General features: G+C 47.3%; 14 non-coding genes across 14 annotated transcripts; all 14 read left to right on the forward strand.

The window, feature by feature from the left end:
* The first annotated feature begins 266 nt into the window (after positions 1 to 266).
* On the forward strand, positions 267 to 348 carry trnal-aag (transfer RNA leucine (anticodon AAG)). The gene has a single exon. It is a non-coding gene; the product is annotated as a tRNA-Leu (tRNA).
* A 1,574-nt stretch (positions 349 to 1,922) lies between these two features.
* Positions 1,923 to 2,004, forward strand: trnal-aag (transfer RNA leucine (anticodon AAG)). Its single transcript has one exon. It is a non-coding gene; the product is annotated as a tRNA-Leu (tRNA).
* A 1,136-nt stretch (positions 2,005 to 3,140) lies between these two features.
* On the forward strand, positions 3,141 to 3,222 carry trnas-gcu (transfer RNA serine (anticodon GCU)). Its single transcript has one exon. It is a non-coding gene; the product is annotated as a tRNA-Ser (tRNA).
* A 356-nt stretch (positions 3,223 to 3,578) lies between these two features.
* On the forward strand, positions 3,579 to 3,660 carry trnal-aag (transfer RNA leucine (anticodon AAG)). Its single transcript has one exon. It is a non-coding gene; the product is annotated as a tRNA-Leu (tRNA).
* A 1,136-nt stretch (positions 3,661 to 4,796) lies between these two features.
* trnas-gcu (transfer RNA serine (anticodon GCU)) lies at positions 4,797 to 4,878 on the forward strand. The gene has a single exon. It is a non-coding gene; the product is annotated as a tRNA-Ser (tRNA).
* A 356-nt stretch (positions 4,879 to 5,234) lies between these two features.
* Positions 5,235 to 5,316, forward strand: trnal-aag (transfer RNA leucine (anticodon AAG)). The gene has a single exon. It is a non-coding gene; the product is annotated as a tRNA-Leu (tRNA).
* Positions 5,317 to 6,454: 1,138 nt separating this feature from the next.
* On the forward strand, positions 6,455 to 6,536 carry trnas-gcu (transfer RNA serine (anticodon GCU)). Its single transcript has one exon. It is a non-coding gene; the product is annotated as a tRNA-Ser (tRNA).
* Positions 6,537 to 6,892: 356 nt separating this feature from the next.
* On the forward strand, positions 6,893 to 6,974 carry trnal-aag (transfer RNA leucine (anticodon AAG)). The gene has a single exon. It is a non-coding gene; the product is annotated as a tRNA-Leu (tRNA).
* Positions 6,975 to 8,112: 1,138 nt separating this feature from the next.
* trnas-gcu (transfer RNA serine (anticodon GCU)) lies at positions 8,113 to 8,194 on the forward strand. Its single transcript has one exon. It is a non-coding gene; the product is annotated as a tRNA-Ser (tRNA).
* A 356-nt stretch (positions 8,195 to 8,550) lies between these two features.
* trnal-aag (transfer RNA leucine (anticodon AAG)) lies at positions 8,551 to 8,632 on the forward strand. The gene has a single exon. It is a non-coding gene; the product is annotated as a tRNA-Leu (tRNA).
* A 1,138-nt stretch (positions 8,633 to 9,770) lies between these two features.
* trnas-gcu (transfer RNA serine (anticodon GCU)) lies at positions 9,771 to 9,852 on the forward strand. Its single transcript has one exon. It is a non-coding gene; the product is annotated as a tRNA-Ser (tRNA).
* A 356-nt stretch (positions 9,853 to 10,208) lies between these two features.
* Positions 10,209 to 10,290, forward strand: trnal-aag (transfer RNA leucine (anticodon AAG)). Its single transcript has one exon. It is a non-coding gene; the product is annotated as a tRNA-Leu (tRNA).
* Positions 10,291 to 11,866: 1,576 nt separating this feature from the next.
* trnal-aag (transfer RNA leucine (anticodon AAG)) lies at positions 11,867 to 11,948 on the forward strand. Its single transcript has one exon. It is a non-coding gene; the product is annotated as a tRNA-Leu (tRNA).
* A 1,138-nt stretch (positions 11,949 to 13,086) lies between these two features.
* Positions 13,087 to 13,168, forward strand: trnas-gcu (transfer RNA serine (anticodon GCU)). The gene has a single exon. It is a non-coding gene; the product is annotated as a tRNA-Ser (tRNA).
* Positions 13,169 to 13,514: the final 346 nt, after the last annotated feature.

Consider the following 13,514-nt stretch of genomic DNA (forward strand, 5'->3'; position numbering starts at 1 on the left):
TCCATGAGCCTGACTGGAGACACGTAGCACTGGTCATGCGCCTTTTGCTCCCAGGTTCATCTGTTTGAACTATGTCAACATGAGATTTAAGGCAGTTGACAGTCGATCCACTGTGCATAACCCATGTAGGTATGGATTCTTTTGTCATCAACAAGAGCGTGCTCAACCAATTTTGGTAATGAACGAAGGGCAGCCATTATTGCCTAATCTTTGCACGTTCGCTCTCTTTCTTTTGTGATTTTCCATGGTCGCTTCCTTCATCTGTTGGTAGCGTGACCGAGCGGTCTAAGGCGCTGGATTAAGGCTCCAGTCTCTTCGGAGGCGTGGGTTCGAATCCCACCGCTGCCAGGACCTGCTTTTGATTCGACTTCTGCATTGACAGTTGCCCGAAGGTCACTAAATGGGTCACTTCCAGCGGTATTTCTCCTGGAATGCTCATGCGCTAGCTCTCTTCATCAAAGTGTTTCGATAGCTTCTGCAGCCCGGCTTATGCTAAAGGATCGTTAGCCTCACCACAGCTGTTTTTCGTGATCATGCCTGCTTTCCTTGTTTTTCCTTGGAATGTCTCAATCAACAGCTTAACTCTGATATCCCCTCACAAGCCCCTTTGGGATTTTGAGTCCAGTCTACCAAAAGGCATGCTTTCCAAGCCCACCATTGCCAGGGAGCCTATTGTGGGGTTTGTAATGTCATTCTTCCGAAAGGATTTAAACAGCTCTAGGCTCCCATGCTTTAATGCTCCACCTGTAACTACAACTCACAACAAATAGCACTTACCAAATGATTCAAACAGATCGAAGCTGCTGTCAGGGTGTCAAATGTAGGAGGCAATCCTGCCTTGCGTGGCTTGTCTCCCAAGTCTTCAGGTAGCTCGTGCGTCCCATGTTTTCATGCTGTGCCTCACCAAGCAGCTCCCGTGGTTTCCATGGAGTACCTCAGACAGTCAGCCAACATGGAGCATGCTGCTTACAGAGCGTCTCAAAACTTGCTCCCTTTTCACGAGGCTGTTCACATCTCCAGTTACAAAGCATTATAGTTGTTCGAAAAAGCTACCTAGCTCGTCTGAACAGGGCGGGGTATGGGCCTAATGGAAACTTCGCCACCAAAGATTGGGAAACGGTCAGCTCGACGAAGAAATGATCCTTTTCTCTGTCAAGTTTGCAGCGCCTCTCCGCATCCACTCAATTCACTTCCTGTTAAAGCACACCACATGCCACAAGGCATACACATGTTGAATGAGAGAATGAGTCATCTAGTTTGCTCAAAAAAAAGAAAAGAAATGATCTTTCCAGAATTTGTCTTAAACGCTGGAAGCGCTGTACTTGGTGGCCAAGAGTTTAATGCGAGCACTTCAAATTCAGTGGGCTCTGGGATGAAACTTGGATGCCATGCTCTCAGACATGCATGGAGTTGATAAGAAAAAAAAAAAACTTCAAGATATTCCGCTGTCCGTTACAAAATGTGTGAGGATGTTCATTGCTTTCGACGAGGTGGCCGAGAGGTTAAGGCGATGGACTGCTAATCCATTGTGCTCTCCACGCGTGGGTTCGAATCCCACCTTTGTCGCTTGTGTGTTTTAGCCGGTTCCTAGAATGCCTCACGCTATTGCAGTGTCTTTTTCGTCAAGAAGACCTACAAGCAGCGCTTTTACACAGGTCCATGAGCCTGACTGGAGACACGTAGCACTGGTCATGCGCCTTTTGCTCCCAGGTTCATCTGTTTGAACTATGTCAACATGAGATTTAAGGCAGTTGACAGTCGATCCACTGTGCATAACCCATGTAGGTATGGATTCTTTTGTCATCAACAAGAGCGTGCTCAACCAATTTTGGTAATGAACGAAGGGCAGCCATTATTGCCTAATCTTTGCACGTTCGCTCTCTTTATTTTGTGATTTTCCATGGTCGCTTCCTTCATCTGTTGGTAGCGTGGCCGAGCAGTCTAAGGCGCTGGATTAAGGCTCCAGTCTCTTCGGAGGCGTGGGTTCGAATCCCACCGCTGCCAGGACCTGCTTTTGATTCGACTTCTGCATTGACAGTTGCCTGAAGGTCACTAAATGGGTCACTTCCAGCGGTATTTCTCCTGGAATGCTCATGCGCTAGCTCTCTTCATCAAAGTGTTTCGATAGCTTCTGCAGCCCGGCTTATGCTAAAGGATCGTTAGCCTCACCACAGCTGTTTTTCGTGATCATGCCTGCTTTCCTTGTTTTCCCTTGGAATGTCTCAATCAACAGCTTAACTCTGATATCCCCTCACAAGCCCCTTTGGGATTTTGAGTCCAGTCTACCAAAAGGCATGCTTTCCAAGCCCACCATTGCCAGGGAGCCTATTGTGGGGTTTGTAATGTCATTCTTCCGAAAGGAATTAAACAGCTTTAGGCTCCCATGCTTTAATGCTCCACCTGTAACTACAACTCACAACAAATAGCACTTACCAAATGATTCAAACAGATCGAAGCTGCTGTCAGGGTGTCAAATGTAGGAGGCAATCCTGCCTTGCGTGGCTTGTCTCCCAAGTCTTCAGGTAGCTCGTGCATCCCATGTTTTCATGCTGTGCCTCACCAAGCAGCTCCCGTGGTTTCCATGGAGTACCTCAGACAGTCAGCCAACATGGAGCATGCTGCTTACAGAGCGTCTCAAAACTTGCTCCCTTTTCACGAGGCTGTTCACATCTCCAGTTACAAAGCATTATAGTTGTTCGAAAAAGCTACCTAGCTCGTCTGAACAGGGCGGGGTATGGGCCTAATCGAAACTTCGCCACCAAAGATTGGGAAACGGTCAGCTCGACGAAGAAATGATCCTGTTCTCTGTCAAGTTTGCAGCGCCTCTCCGCATCCACTCAATTCACTTCCTGTTAAAGCACACCACATGCCACAAGGCATACACATGTTGAATGAGAGAATGAGTCATCTAGTTTGCTCAAAAAAAAGAAAAGAAATGATCTTTCCAGAATTTGTCTTAAACGCTGGAAGCGCTGTACTTGGTGGCCAAGAGTTTAATGCGAGCACTTCAAATTCAGTGGGCTCTGGGATGAAACTTGGATGCCATGCTCTCAGACATGCATGGAGTCGATAAGAAAAAAAAAAAACTTCAAGATATTCCGCTGTCCGTTACAAAATGTGTGAGGATGTTCATTGCTTTCGACGAGGTGGCCGAGAGGTTAAGGCGATGGACTGCTAATCCATTGTGCTCTGCACGCGTGGGTTCGAATCCCACCTTCGTCGCTTGTGTGTTTTAGCCGGTTCCTAGAATGCCTCACGCTATTGCAGTGTCTTTTTCGTCAAGAAGACCTACAAGCAGCGCTTTTACACAGGTCCATGAGCCTGACTGGAGACACGTAGCACTGGTCATGCGCCTTTTGCTCCCAGGTTCATCTGTTTGAACTATGTCAACATGAGATTTAAGGCAGTTGACAGTCGATCCACTGTGCATAACCCATGTAGGTATGGATTCTTTTGTCATCAACAAGAGCGTGCTCAACCAATTTTGGTAATGAACGAAGGGCAGCCATTATTGCCTAATCTTTGCACGTTCGCTCTCTTTCTTTTGTGATTTTCCATGGTCGCTTCCTTCATCTGTTGGTAGCGTGGCCGAGCGCTCTAAGGCGCTGGATTAAGGCTCCAGTCTCTTCGGAGGCGTGGGTTCGAATCCCACCGCTGCCAGGACCTGCTTTTGATTCGACTTCTGCATTGACAGTTGGCCGAAGGTCACTAAATGGGTCACTTCCAGCGGTATTTCTCCTGGAATGCTCATGCGCTAGCTCTCTTCATCAAAGTGTTTCGATAGCTTCTGCAGCCCGGCTTATGCTAAAGGATCGTTAGCCTCACCACAGCTGTTTTTCGTGGTCATGCCTGCTTTCCTTGTTCTCCCTTGGAATGTCTCAATCAACAGCTTAACTCTGATATCCCCTCACAAGCCCCTTTGGGATTTTGAGTCCAGTCTACCAAAAGGCATGCTTTCCAAGCCCACTATTGCCAGGGAGCCTATTGTGGGGTTTGTAATGTCATTCTTCCGAAAGGATTTAAACAGCTCTAGGCTCCCATGCTTTAATGCTCCACCTGTAACTACAACTCACAACAAATAGCACTTACCAAATGATTCAAACAGATCGAAGCTGCTGTCAGGGTGTCAAATGTAGGAGGCAATCCTGCCTTGCGTGGCTTGTCTCCCAAGTCTTCAGGTAGCTCGTGCGTCCCATGTTTTCATGCTGTGCCTCACCAAGCAGCTCCCGTGGTTTCCATGGAGTACCTCAGACAGTCAGCCAACATGGAGCATGCTGCTTACAGAGCGTCTCAAAACTTGCTCCCTTTTCACGAGGCTGTACACATCTCCAGTTACAAAGCATTATAGTTGTTCAAAAAAGCTACCTAGCTCGTCTGAACAGGGCGGGGTATGGGCCTAATGGAAACTTCGCCACCAAAGATTGGGAAACGGTCAGCTCGACGAAGAAATGATCCTGTTCTCTGTCAAGTTTGCAGCGCCTCTCCGCATCCACTCAATTCACTTCCTGTTAAAGCACACCACATGCCACAAGGCATACACATGTTGAATGAGAGAATGAGTCATCTAGTTTGCTCAAAAAAAAGAAAAGAAATGATCTTTCCAGAATTTGTCTTAAACGCTGGAAGCGCTGTACTTGCTGGCCAAGAGTTTAATGCGAGCACTTCAAATTCAGTGGGCTCTGGGATGAAACTTGGATGCCATGCTCTCAGACATGCATGGAGTCGATAAGAAAAAAAAAAAACTTCAAGATATTCCGCTGTCCGTTACAAAATGTGTGAGGATGTTCATTGCTTTCGACGAGGTGGCCGAGAGGTTAAGGCGATGGACTGCTAATCCATTGTGCTCTGCACGCGTGGGTTCGAATCCCACCTTCGTCGCTTGTGTGTTTTAGCCGGTTCCTAGAATGCCTCACGCTATTGCAGTGTCTTTTTCGTCAAGAAGACCTACAAGCAGCGCTTTTACACAGGTCCATGAGCCTGACTGGAGACACGTAGCACTGGTCATGCGCCTTTTGCTCCCAGGTTCATCTGTTTGAACTATGTCAACATGAGATTTAAGGCAGTTGACAGTCGATCCACTGTGCATAACCCATGTAGGTATGGATTCTTTTGTCATCAACAAGAGCGTGCTCAACCAATTTTGGTAATGAACGAAGGGCAGCCATTATTGCCTAATCTTTGCACGTTCGCTCTCTTTCTTTTGTGATTTTCCATGGTCGCTTCCTTCATCTGTTGGTAGCGTGGCCGAGCGCTCTAAGGCGCTGGATTAAGGCTCCAGTCTCTTCGGAGGCGTGGGTTCGAATCCCACCGCTGCCAGGACCTGCTTTTGATTCGACTTCTGCATTGACAGTTGGCCGAAGGTCACTAAATGGGTCACTTACAGCGGTATTTCTCCTGGAATGCTCATGCGCTAGCTCTCTTCATCAAAGTGTTTCGATAGCTTCTGCAGCCCGGCTTATGCTAAAGGATCGTTAGCCTCACCACAGCTGTTTTTCGTGGTCATGTCTGCTTTCCTTGTTCTCCCTTGGAATGTCTCAATCAACAGCTTAACTCTGATATCCCCTCACAAGCCCCTTTGGGATTTTGAGTCCAGTCTACCAAAAGGCATGCTTTCCAAGCCCACCATTGCCAGGGAGCCTATTGTGGGGTTTGTAATGTCATTCTTCCGAAAGGATTTAAACAGCTCTAGGCTCCCATGCTTTAATGCTCCACCTGTAACTACAACTCACAACAAATAGCACTTACCAAATGATTCAAACAGATCGAAGCTGCTGTCAGGGTGTCAAATGTAGGAGGCAATCCTGCCTTGCGTGGCTTGTCTCCCAAGTCTTCAGGTAGCTCGTGCGTCCCATGTTTTCATGCTGTGCCTCACCAAGCAGCTCCCGTGGTTTCCATGGAGTACCTCAGACAGTCAGCCAACATGGAGCATGCTGCTTACAGAGCGTCTCAAAACTTGCTCCCTTTTCACGAGGCTGTTCACATCTCCAGTTACAAAGCATTATAGTTGTTCGAAAAAGCTACCTAGCTCGTCTGAACAGGGCGGGGTATGGGCCTAATCGAAACTTCGCCACCAAAGATTGGGAAACGGTCAGCTCGACGAAGAAATGATCCTGTTCTCTGTCAAGTTTGCAGCGCCTCTCCGCATCCACTTAATTCACTTCCTGTTAAAGCACACCACATGCCACAAGGCATACACATGTTGAATGAGAGAATGAGTCATCTAGTTTGCTTAAAAAAAAAACAAAAGAAATGATCTTTCCAGAATTTGTCTTAAACGCTGGAAGCGCTGTACTTGGTGGCCAAGAGTTTAATGCGAGCACTTCAAATTCAGTGGGCTCTGGGATGAAACTTGGATGCCATGCTCTCAGACATGCATGGAGTTGATAAGAAAAAAAAAAAACTTCAAGATATTCCGCTGTCCCTTACAAAATGTGTGAGGATGTTCATTGCTTTCGACGAGGTGGCCGAGAGGTTAAGGCGATGGACTGCTAATCCATTGTGCTCTGCACGCGTGGGTTCGAATCCCACCTTCGTCGCTTGTGTGTTTTAGGCGGTTCCTAGAATGCCTCACGCTATTGCAGTGTCTTTTTCGTCAAGAAGACCTACAAGCAGCGCTTTTACACAGGTCCATGAGCCTGACTGGAGACACGTAGCACTGGTCATGCGCCTTTTGCTCCCAGGTTCATCTGTTTGAACTATGTCAACATGAGATTTAAGGCAGTTGACAGTCGATCCACTGTGCATAACCCATGTAGGTATGGATTCTTTTGTCATCAACAAGAGCGTGCTCAACCAATTTTGGTAATGAACGAAGGGCAGCCATTATTGCCTAATCTTTGCACGTTCGCTCTCTTTATTTTGTGATTTTCCATGGTCGCTTCCTTCATCTGTTGGTAGCGTGGCCGAGCGGTCTAAGGCGCTGGATTAAGGCTCCAGTCTCTTCGGAGGCGTGGGTTCGAATCCCACCGCTGCCAGGACCTGCTTTTGATTCGACTTCTGCATTGACAGTTGGCCGAAGGTCACTAAATGGGTCACTTCCAGCGGTATTTCTCCTGGAATGCTCATGCGCTAGCTCTCTTCATCAAAGTGTTTCGATAGCTTCTGCAGCCCGGCTTATGCTAAAGGATCGTTAGCCTCACCACAGCTGTTTTTCGTGGTCATGTCTGCTTTCCTTGTTCTCCCTTGGAATGTCTCAATCAACAGCTTAACTCTGATATCCCCTCACAAGCCCCTTTGGGATTTTGAGTCCAGTCTACCAAAAGGCATGCTTTCCAAGCCCACCATTGCCAGGGAGCCTATTGTGGGGTTTGTAATGTCATTCTTCCGAAAGGATTTAAACAGCTCTAGGCTCCCATGCTTTAATGCTCCACCTGTAACTACAACTCACAACAAATAGCACTTATCAAATGATTCAAACAGATCGAAGCTGCTGTCAGGGTGTCAAATGTAGGAGGCAATCCTGCCTTGCGTGGCTTGTCTCCCAAGTCTTCAGGTAGCTCGTGCGTCCCATGTTTTCATGCTGTGCCTCACCAAGCAGCTCCCGTGGTTTCCATGGAGTACCTCAGACAGTCAGCCAACATGGAGCATGCTGCTTACAGAGCGTCTCAAAACTTGCTCCCTTTTCACGAGGCTGTTCACATCTCCAGTTACAAAGCATTATAGTTGTTCGAAAAAGCTACCTAGCTCGTCTGAACAGGGCGGGGTATGGGCCTAATCGAAACTTCGCCACCAAAGATTGGGAAACGGTCAGCTCGACGAAGAAATGATCCTGTTCTCTGTCAAGTTTGCAGCGCCTCTCCGCATCCACTCAATTCACTTCCTGTTAAAGCACACCACATGCCACAAGGCATACACATGTTGAATGAGAGAATGAGTCATCTAGTTTGCTTAAAAAAAAAACAAAAGAAATGATCTTTCCAGAATTTGTCTTAAACGCTGGAAGCGCTGTACTTGGTGGCCAAGAGTTTAATGCGAGCACTTCAAATTCAGTGGGCTCTGGGATGAAACTTGGATGCCATGCTCTCAGACATGCATGGAGTTGATAAGAAAAAAAAAAAACTTCAAGATATTCCGCTGTCCCTTACAAAATGTGTGAGGATGTTCATTGCTTTCGACGAGGTGGCCGAGAGGTTAAGGCGATGGACTGCTAATCCATTGTGCTCTGCACGCGTGGGTTCGAATCCCACTTTCGTCGCTTGTGTGTTTTAGGCGGTTCCTAGAATGCCTCACGCTATTGCAGTGTCTTTTTCGTCAAGAAGACCTACAAGCAGCGCTTTTACACAGGTCCATGAGCCTGACTGGAGACACGTAGCACTGGTCATGCGCCTTTTGCTCCCAGGTTCATCTGTTTGAACTATGTCAACATGAGATTTAAGGCAGTTGACAGTCGATCCACTGTGCATAACCCATGTAGGTATGGATTCTTTTGTCATCAACAAGAGCGTGCTCAACCAATTTTGGTAATGAACGAAGGGCAGCCATTATTGCCTAATCTTTGCACGTTCGCTCTCTTTATTTTGTGATTTTCCATGGTCGCTTCCTTCATCTGTTGGTAGCGTGGCCGAGCAGTCTAAGGCGCTGGATTAAGGCTCCAGTCTCTTCGGAGGCGTGGGTTCGAATCCCACCGCTGCCAGGACCTGCTTTTGATTCGACTTCTGCATTGACAGTTGGCCGAAGGTCACTAAATGGGTCACTTCCAGCGGTATTTCTCCTGGAATGCTCATGCGCTAGCTCTCTTCATCAAAGTGTTTCGATAGCTTCTGCAGCCCGGCTTATGCTAAAGGATCGTTAGCCTCACCACAGCTGTTTTTCGTGGTCATGCCTGCTTTCCTTGTTCTCCCTTGGAATGTCTCAATCAACAGCTTAACTCTGATATCCCCTCACAAGCCCCTTTGGGATTTTGAGTCCAGTCTACCAAAAGGCATGCTTTCCAAGCCCACCATTGCCAGGGAGCCTATTGTGGGGTTTGTAATGTCATTCTTCCGAAAGGATTTAAACAGCTCTAGGCTCCCATGCTTTAATGCTCCACCTGTAACTACAACTCACAACAAATAGCACTTACCAAATGATTCAAACAGATCGAAGCTGCTGTCAGGGTGTCAAATGTAGGAGGCAATCCTGCCTTGCGTGGCTTGTCTCCCAAGTCTTCAGGTAGCTCGTGCGTCCCATGTTTTCATGCTGTGCCTCACCAAGCAGCTCCCGTGGTTTCCATGGAGTACCTCAGACAGTCAGCCAACATGGAGCATGCTGCTTACAGAGCGTCTCAAAACTTGCTCCCTTTTCACGAGGCTGTTCACATCTCCAGTTACAAAGCATTATAGTTGTTCGAAAAAGCTACCTAGCTCGTCTGAACAGGGCGGGGTATGGGCCTAATCGAAACTTCGCCACCAAAGATTGGGAAACGGTCAGCTCGACGAAGAAATGATCCTGTTCTCTGTCAAGTTTGCAGCGCCTCTCCGCATCCACTCAATTCACTTCCTGTTAAAGCACACCACATGCCACAAGGCATACACATGTTGAATGAGAGAATGAGTCATCTAGTTTGCTTAAAAAAAAAACAAAAGAAATGATCTTTCCAGAATTTGTCTTAAACGCTGGAAGCGCTGTACTTGGTGGCCAAGAGTTTAATGCGAGCACTTCAAATTCAGTGGGCTCTGGGATGAAACTTGGATGCCATGCTCTCAGACATGCATGGAGTTGATAAGAAAAAAAAAAAACTTCAAGATATTCCGCTGTCCCTTACAAAATGTGTGAGGATGTTCATTGCTTTCGACGAGGTGGCCGAGAGGTTAAGGCGATGGACTGCTAATCCATTGTGCTCTGCACGCGTGGGTTCGAATCCCACCTTCGTCGCTTGTGTGTTTTAGGCGGTTCCTAGAATGCCTCACGCTATTGCAGTGTCTTTTTCGTCAAGAAGACCTACAAGCAGCGCTTTTACACAGGTCCATGAGCCTGACTGGAGACACGTAGCACTGGTCATGCGCCTTTTGCTCCCAGGTTCATCTGTTTGAACTATGTCAACATGAGATTTAAGGCAGTTGACAGTCGATCCACTGTGCATAACCCATGTAGGTATGGATTCTTTTGTCATCAACAAGAGCGTGCTCAACCAATTTTGGTAATGAACGAAGGGCAGCCATTATTGCCTAATCTTTGCACGTTCGCTCTCTTTATTTTGTGATTTTCCATGGTCGCTTCCTTCATCTGTTGGTAGCGTGGCCGAGCGGTCTAAGGCGCTGGATTAAGGCTCCAGTCTCTTCGGAGGCGTGGGTTCGAATCCCACCGCTGCCAGGACCTGCTTTTGATTCGACTTCTGCATTGACAGTTGGCCGAAGGTCACTAAATGGGTCACTTCCAGCGGTATTTCTCCTGGAATGCTCATGCGCTAGCTCTCTTCATCAAAGTGTTTCGATAGCTTCTGCAGCCTGGCTTATGCTAAAGGATCGTTAGCCTCACCACAGCTGTTTTTCGTGGTCATGACTGCTTTCCTTGTTCTCCCTTGGAATGTCTCAATCAACAGCTTAACTCTGATATCCCCTCACAAGCCCCTTTGGGATTTTGAGTCCAGTCTACCAAAAGGCATGCTTTCCAAGCCCACCATTGCCAGGGAGCCTATTGTGGGGTTTGTAATGTCATTCTTCCGAAAGGATTTAAACAGCTCTAGGCTCCCATGCTTTAATGCTCCACCTGTAACTACAACTCACAACAAATAGCACTTACCAAATGATTCAAACAGATCGAAGCTGCTGTCAGGGTGTCAAATGTAGGAGGCAATCCTGCCTTGCGTGGCTTGTCTCCCAAGTCTTCAGGTAGCTCGTGCGTCCCATGTTTTCATGCTGTGCCTCACCAAGCAGCTCCCGTGGTTTCCATGGAGTACCTCAGACAGTCAGCCAACATTGAGCATGCTGCTTACAGAGCGTCTCAAAACTTGCTCCCTTTTCACGAGGCTGTTCACATCTCCAGTTACAAAGCATTATAGTTGTTCGAAAAAGCTACCTAGCTCGTCTGAACAGGGCGGGGTATGGGCCTAATCGAAACTTCGCCACCAAAGATTGGGAAACGGTCAGCTCGACGAAGAAATGATCCTGTTCTCTGTCAAGTTTGCAGCGCCTCTCCGCATCCACTCAATTCACTTCCTGTTAAAGCACACCACATGCCACAAGGCATACACATGTTGAATGAGAGAATGAGTCATCTAGTTTGCTTAAAAAAAAAACAAAAGAAATGATCTTTCCAGAATTTGTCTTAAACGCTGGAAGCGCTGTACTTGGTGGCCAAGAGTTTAATGCGAGCACTTCAAATTCAGTGGGCTCTGGGATGAAACTTGGATGCCATGCTCTCAGACATGCATGGAGTTGATAAGAAAAAAAAAAACCTTCAAGATATTCCGCTGTCCCTTACAAAATGTCTGAGGATGTTCATTGCTTTCGACGAGGTGACCGAGAGGTTAAGGCGATGAACTGCTAATCCATTGTGCTCTGCACGCGTGGGTTCGAATCCCACCTTCGTCGCTTGTGTGTTTTAGGCGGTTCCTAGAATGCCTCACGCTATTGCAGTGTCTTTTTCGTCAAGAAGACCTACAAGCAGCGCTTTTACACAGGTCCATGAGCCTGACTGGAGACACGTAGCACTGGTCATGCGCCTTTTGCTCCCAGGTTCATCTGTTTGAACTATGTCAACATGAGATTTAAGGCAGTTGACAGTCGATCCACTGTGCATAACCCATGTAGGTATGGATTCTTTTGTCATCAACAAGAGCGTGCTCAACCAATTTTGGTAATGAACGAAGGGCAGCCATTATTGCCTAATCTTTGCACGTTCGCTCTCTTTATTTTGTGATTTTCCATGGTCGCTTCCTTCATCTGTTGGTAGCGTGGCCGAGCAGTCTAAGGCGCTGGATTAAGGCTCCAGTCTCTTCGGAGGCGTGGGTTCGAATCCCACCGCTGCCAGGACCTGCTTTTGATTCGACTTCTGCATTGACAGTTGGCCGAAGGTCACTAAATGGGTCACTTACAGCGGTATTTCTCCTGGAATGCTCATGCGCTAGCTCTCTTCATCAAAGTGTTTCGATAGCTTCTGCAGCCCGGCTTATGCTAAAGGATCGTTAGCCTCACCACAGCTGTTTTTCGTGGTCATGCCTGCTTTCCTTGTTCTCCCTTGGAATGTCTCAATCAACAGCTTAACTCTGATATCCCCTCACAAGCCCCTTTGGGATTTTGAGTCCAGTCTACCAAAAGGCATGCTTTCCAAGCCCACCATTGCCAGGGAGCCTATTGTGGGGTTTGTAATGTCATTCTTCCGAAAGGATTTAAACAGCTCTAGGCTCCCATGCTTTAATGCTCCACCTGTAACTACAACTCACAACAAATAGCACTTACCAAATGATTCAAACAGATCGAAGCTGCTGTCAGGGTGTCAAATGTAGGAGGCAATCCTGCCTTGCGTGGCTTGTCTCCCAAGTCTTCAGGTAGCTCGTGCGTCCCATGTTTTCATGCTGTGCCTCACCAAGCAGCTCCCGTGGTTTCCATGGAGTACCTCAGACAGTCAGCCAACATGGAGCATGCTGCTTACAGAGCGTCTCAAAACTTGCTCCCTTTTCACGAGGCTGTTCACATCTCCAGTTACAAAGCATTATAGTTGTTCGAAAAAGCTACCTAGCTCGTCTGAACAGGGCGGGGTATGGGCCTAATCGAAACTTCGCCACCAAAGATTGGGAAACGGTCAGCTCGACGAAGAAATGATCCTGTTCTCTGTCAAGTTTGCAGCGCCTCTCCGCATCCACTCAATTCACTTCCTGTTAAAGCACACCACATGCCACAAGGCATACACATGTTGAATGAGAGAATGAGTCATCTAGTTTGCTTAAAAAAAAAACAAAAGAAATGATCTTTCCAGAATTTGTCTTAAACGCTGGAAGCGCTGTACTTGGTGGCCAAGAGTTTAATGCGAGCACTTCAAATTCAGTGGGCTCTGGGATGAAACTTGGATGCCATGCTCTCAGACATGCATGGAGTTGATAAGAAAAAAAAAAAACTTCAAGATATTCCGCTGTCCCTTACAAAATGTGTGAGGATGTTCATTGCTTTCGACGAGGTGGCCGAGAGGTTAAGGCGATGGACTGCTAATCCATTGTGCTCTGCACGCGTGGGTTCGAATCCCACCTTCGTCGCTTGTGTGTTTTAGGCGGTTCCTAGAATGCCTCACGCTATTGCAGTGTCTTTTTCGTCAAGAAGACCTACAAGCAGCGCTTTTACACAGGTCCATGAGCCTGACTGGAGACACGTAGCACTGGTCATGCGCCTTTTGCTCCCAGGTTCATCTGTTTGAACTATGTCAACATGAGATTTAAGGCAGTTGACAGTCGATCCACTGTGCATAACCCATGTAGGTATGGATTCTTTTGTCATCAACAAGAGCGTGCTCAACCAATTTTGGTAATGAACGAAGGGCAGCCATTATTGCCTAATCTTTGCACGTTCGCTCTCTTTATTTTGTGATTTTCCATGGTCGCTTCC

The sequence above is a fragment of the Clarias gariepinus genome, chromosome 14 (assembly GCF_024256425.1).
Source record: "Clarias gariepinus isolate MV-2021 ecotype Netherlands chromosome 14, CGAR_prim_01v2, whole genome shotgun sequence".
Lineage (NCBI taxonomy): Eukaryota > Metazoa > Chordata > Actinopteri > Siluriformes > Clariidae > Clarias > Clarias gariepinus.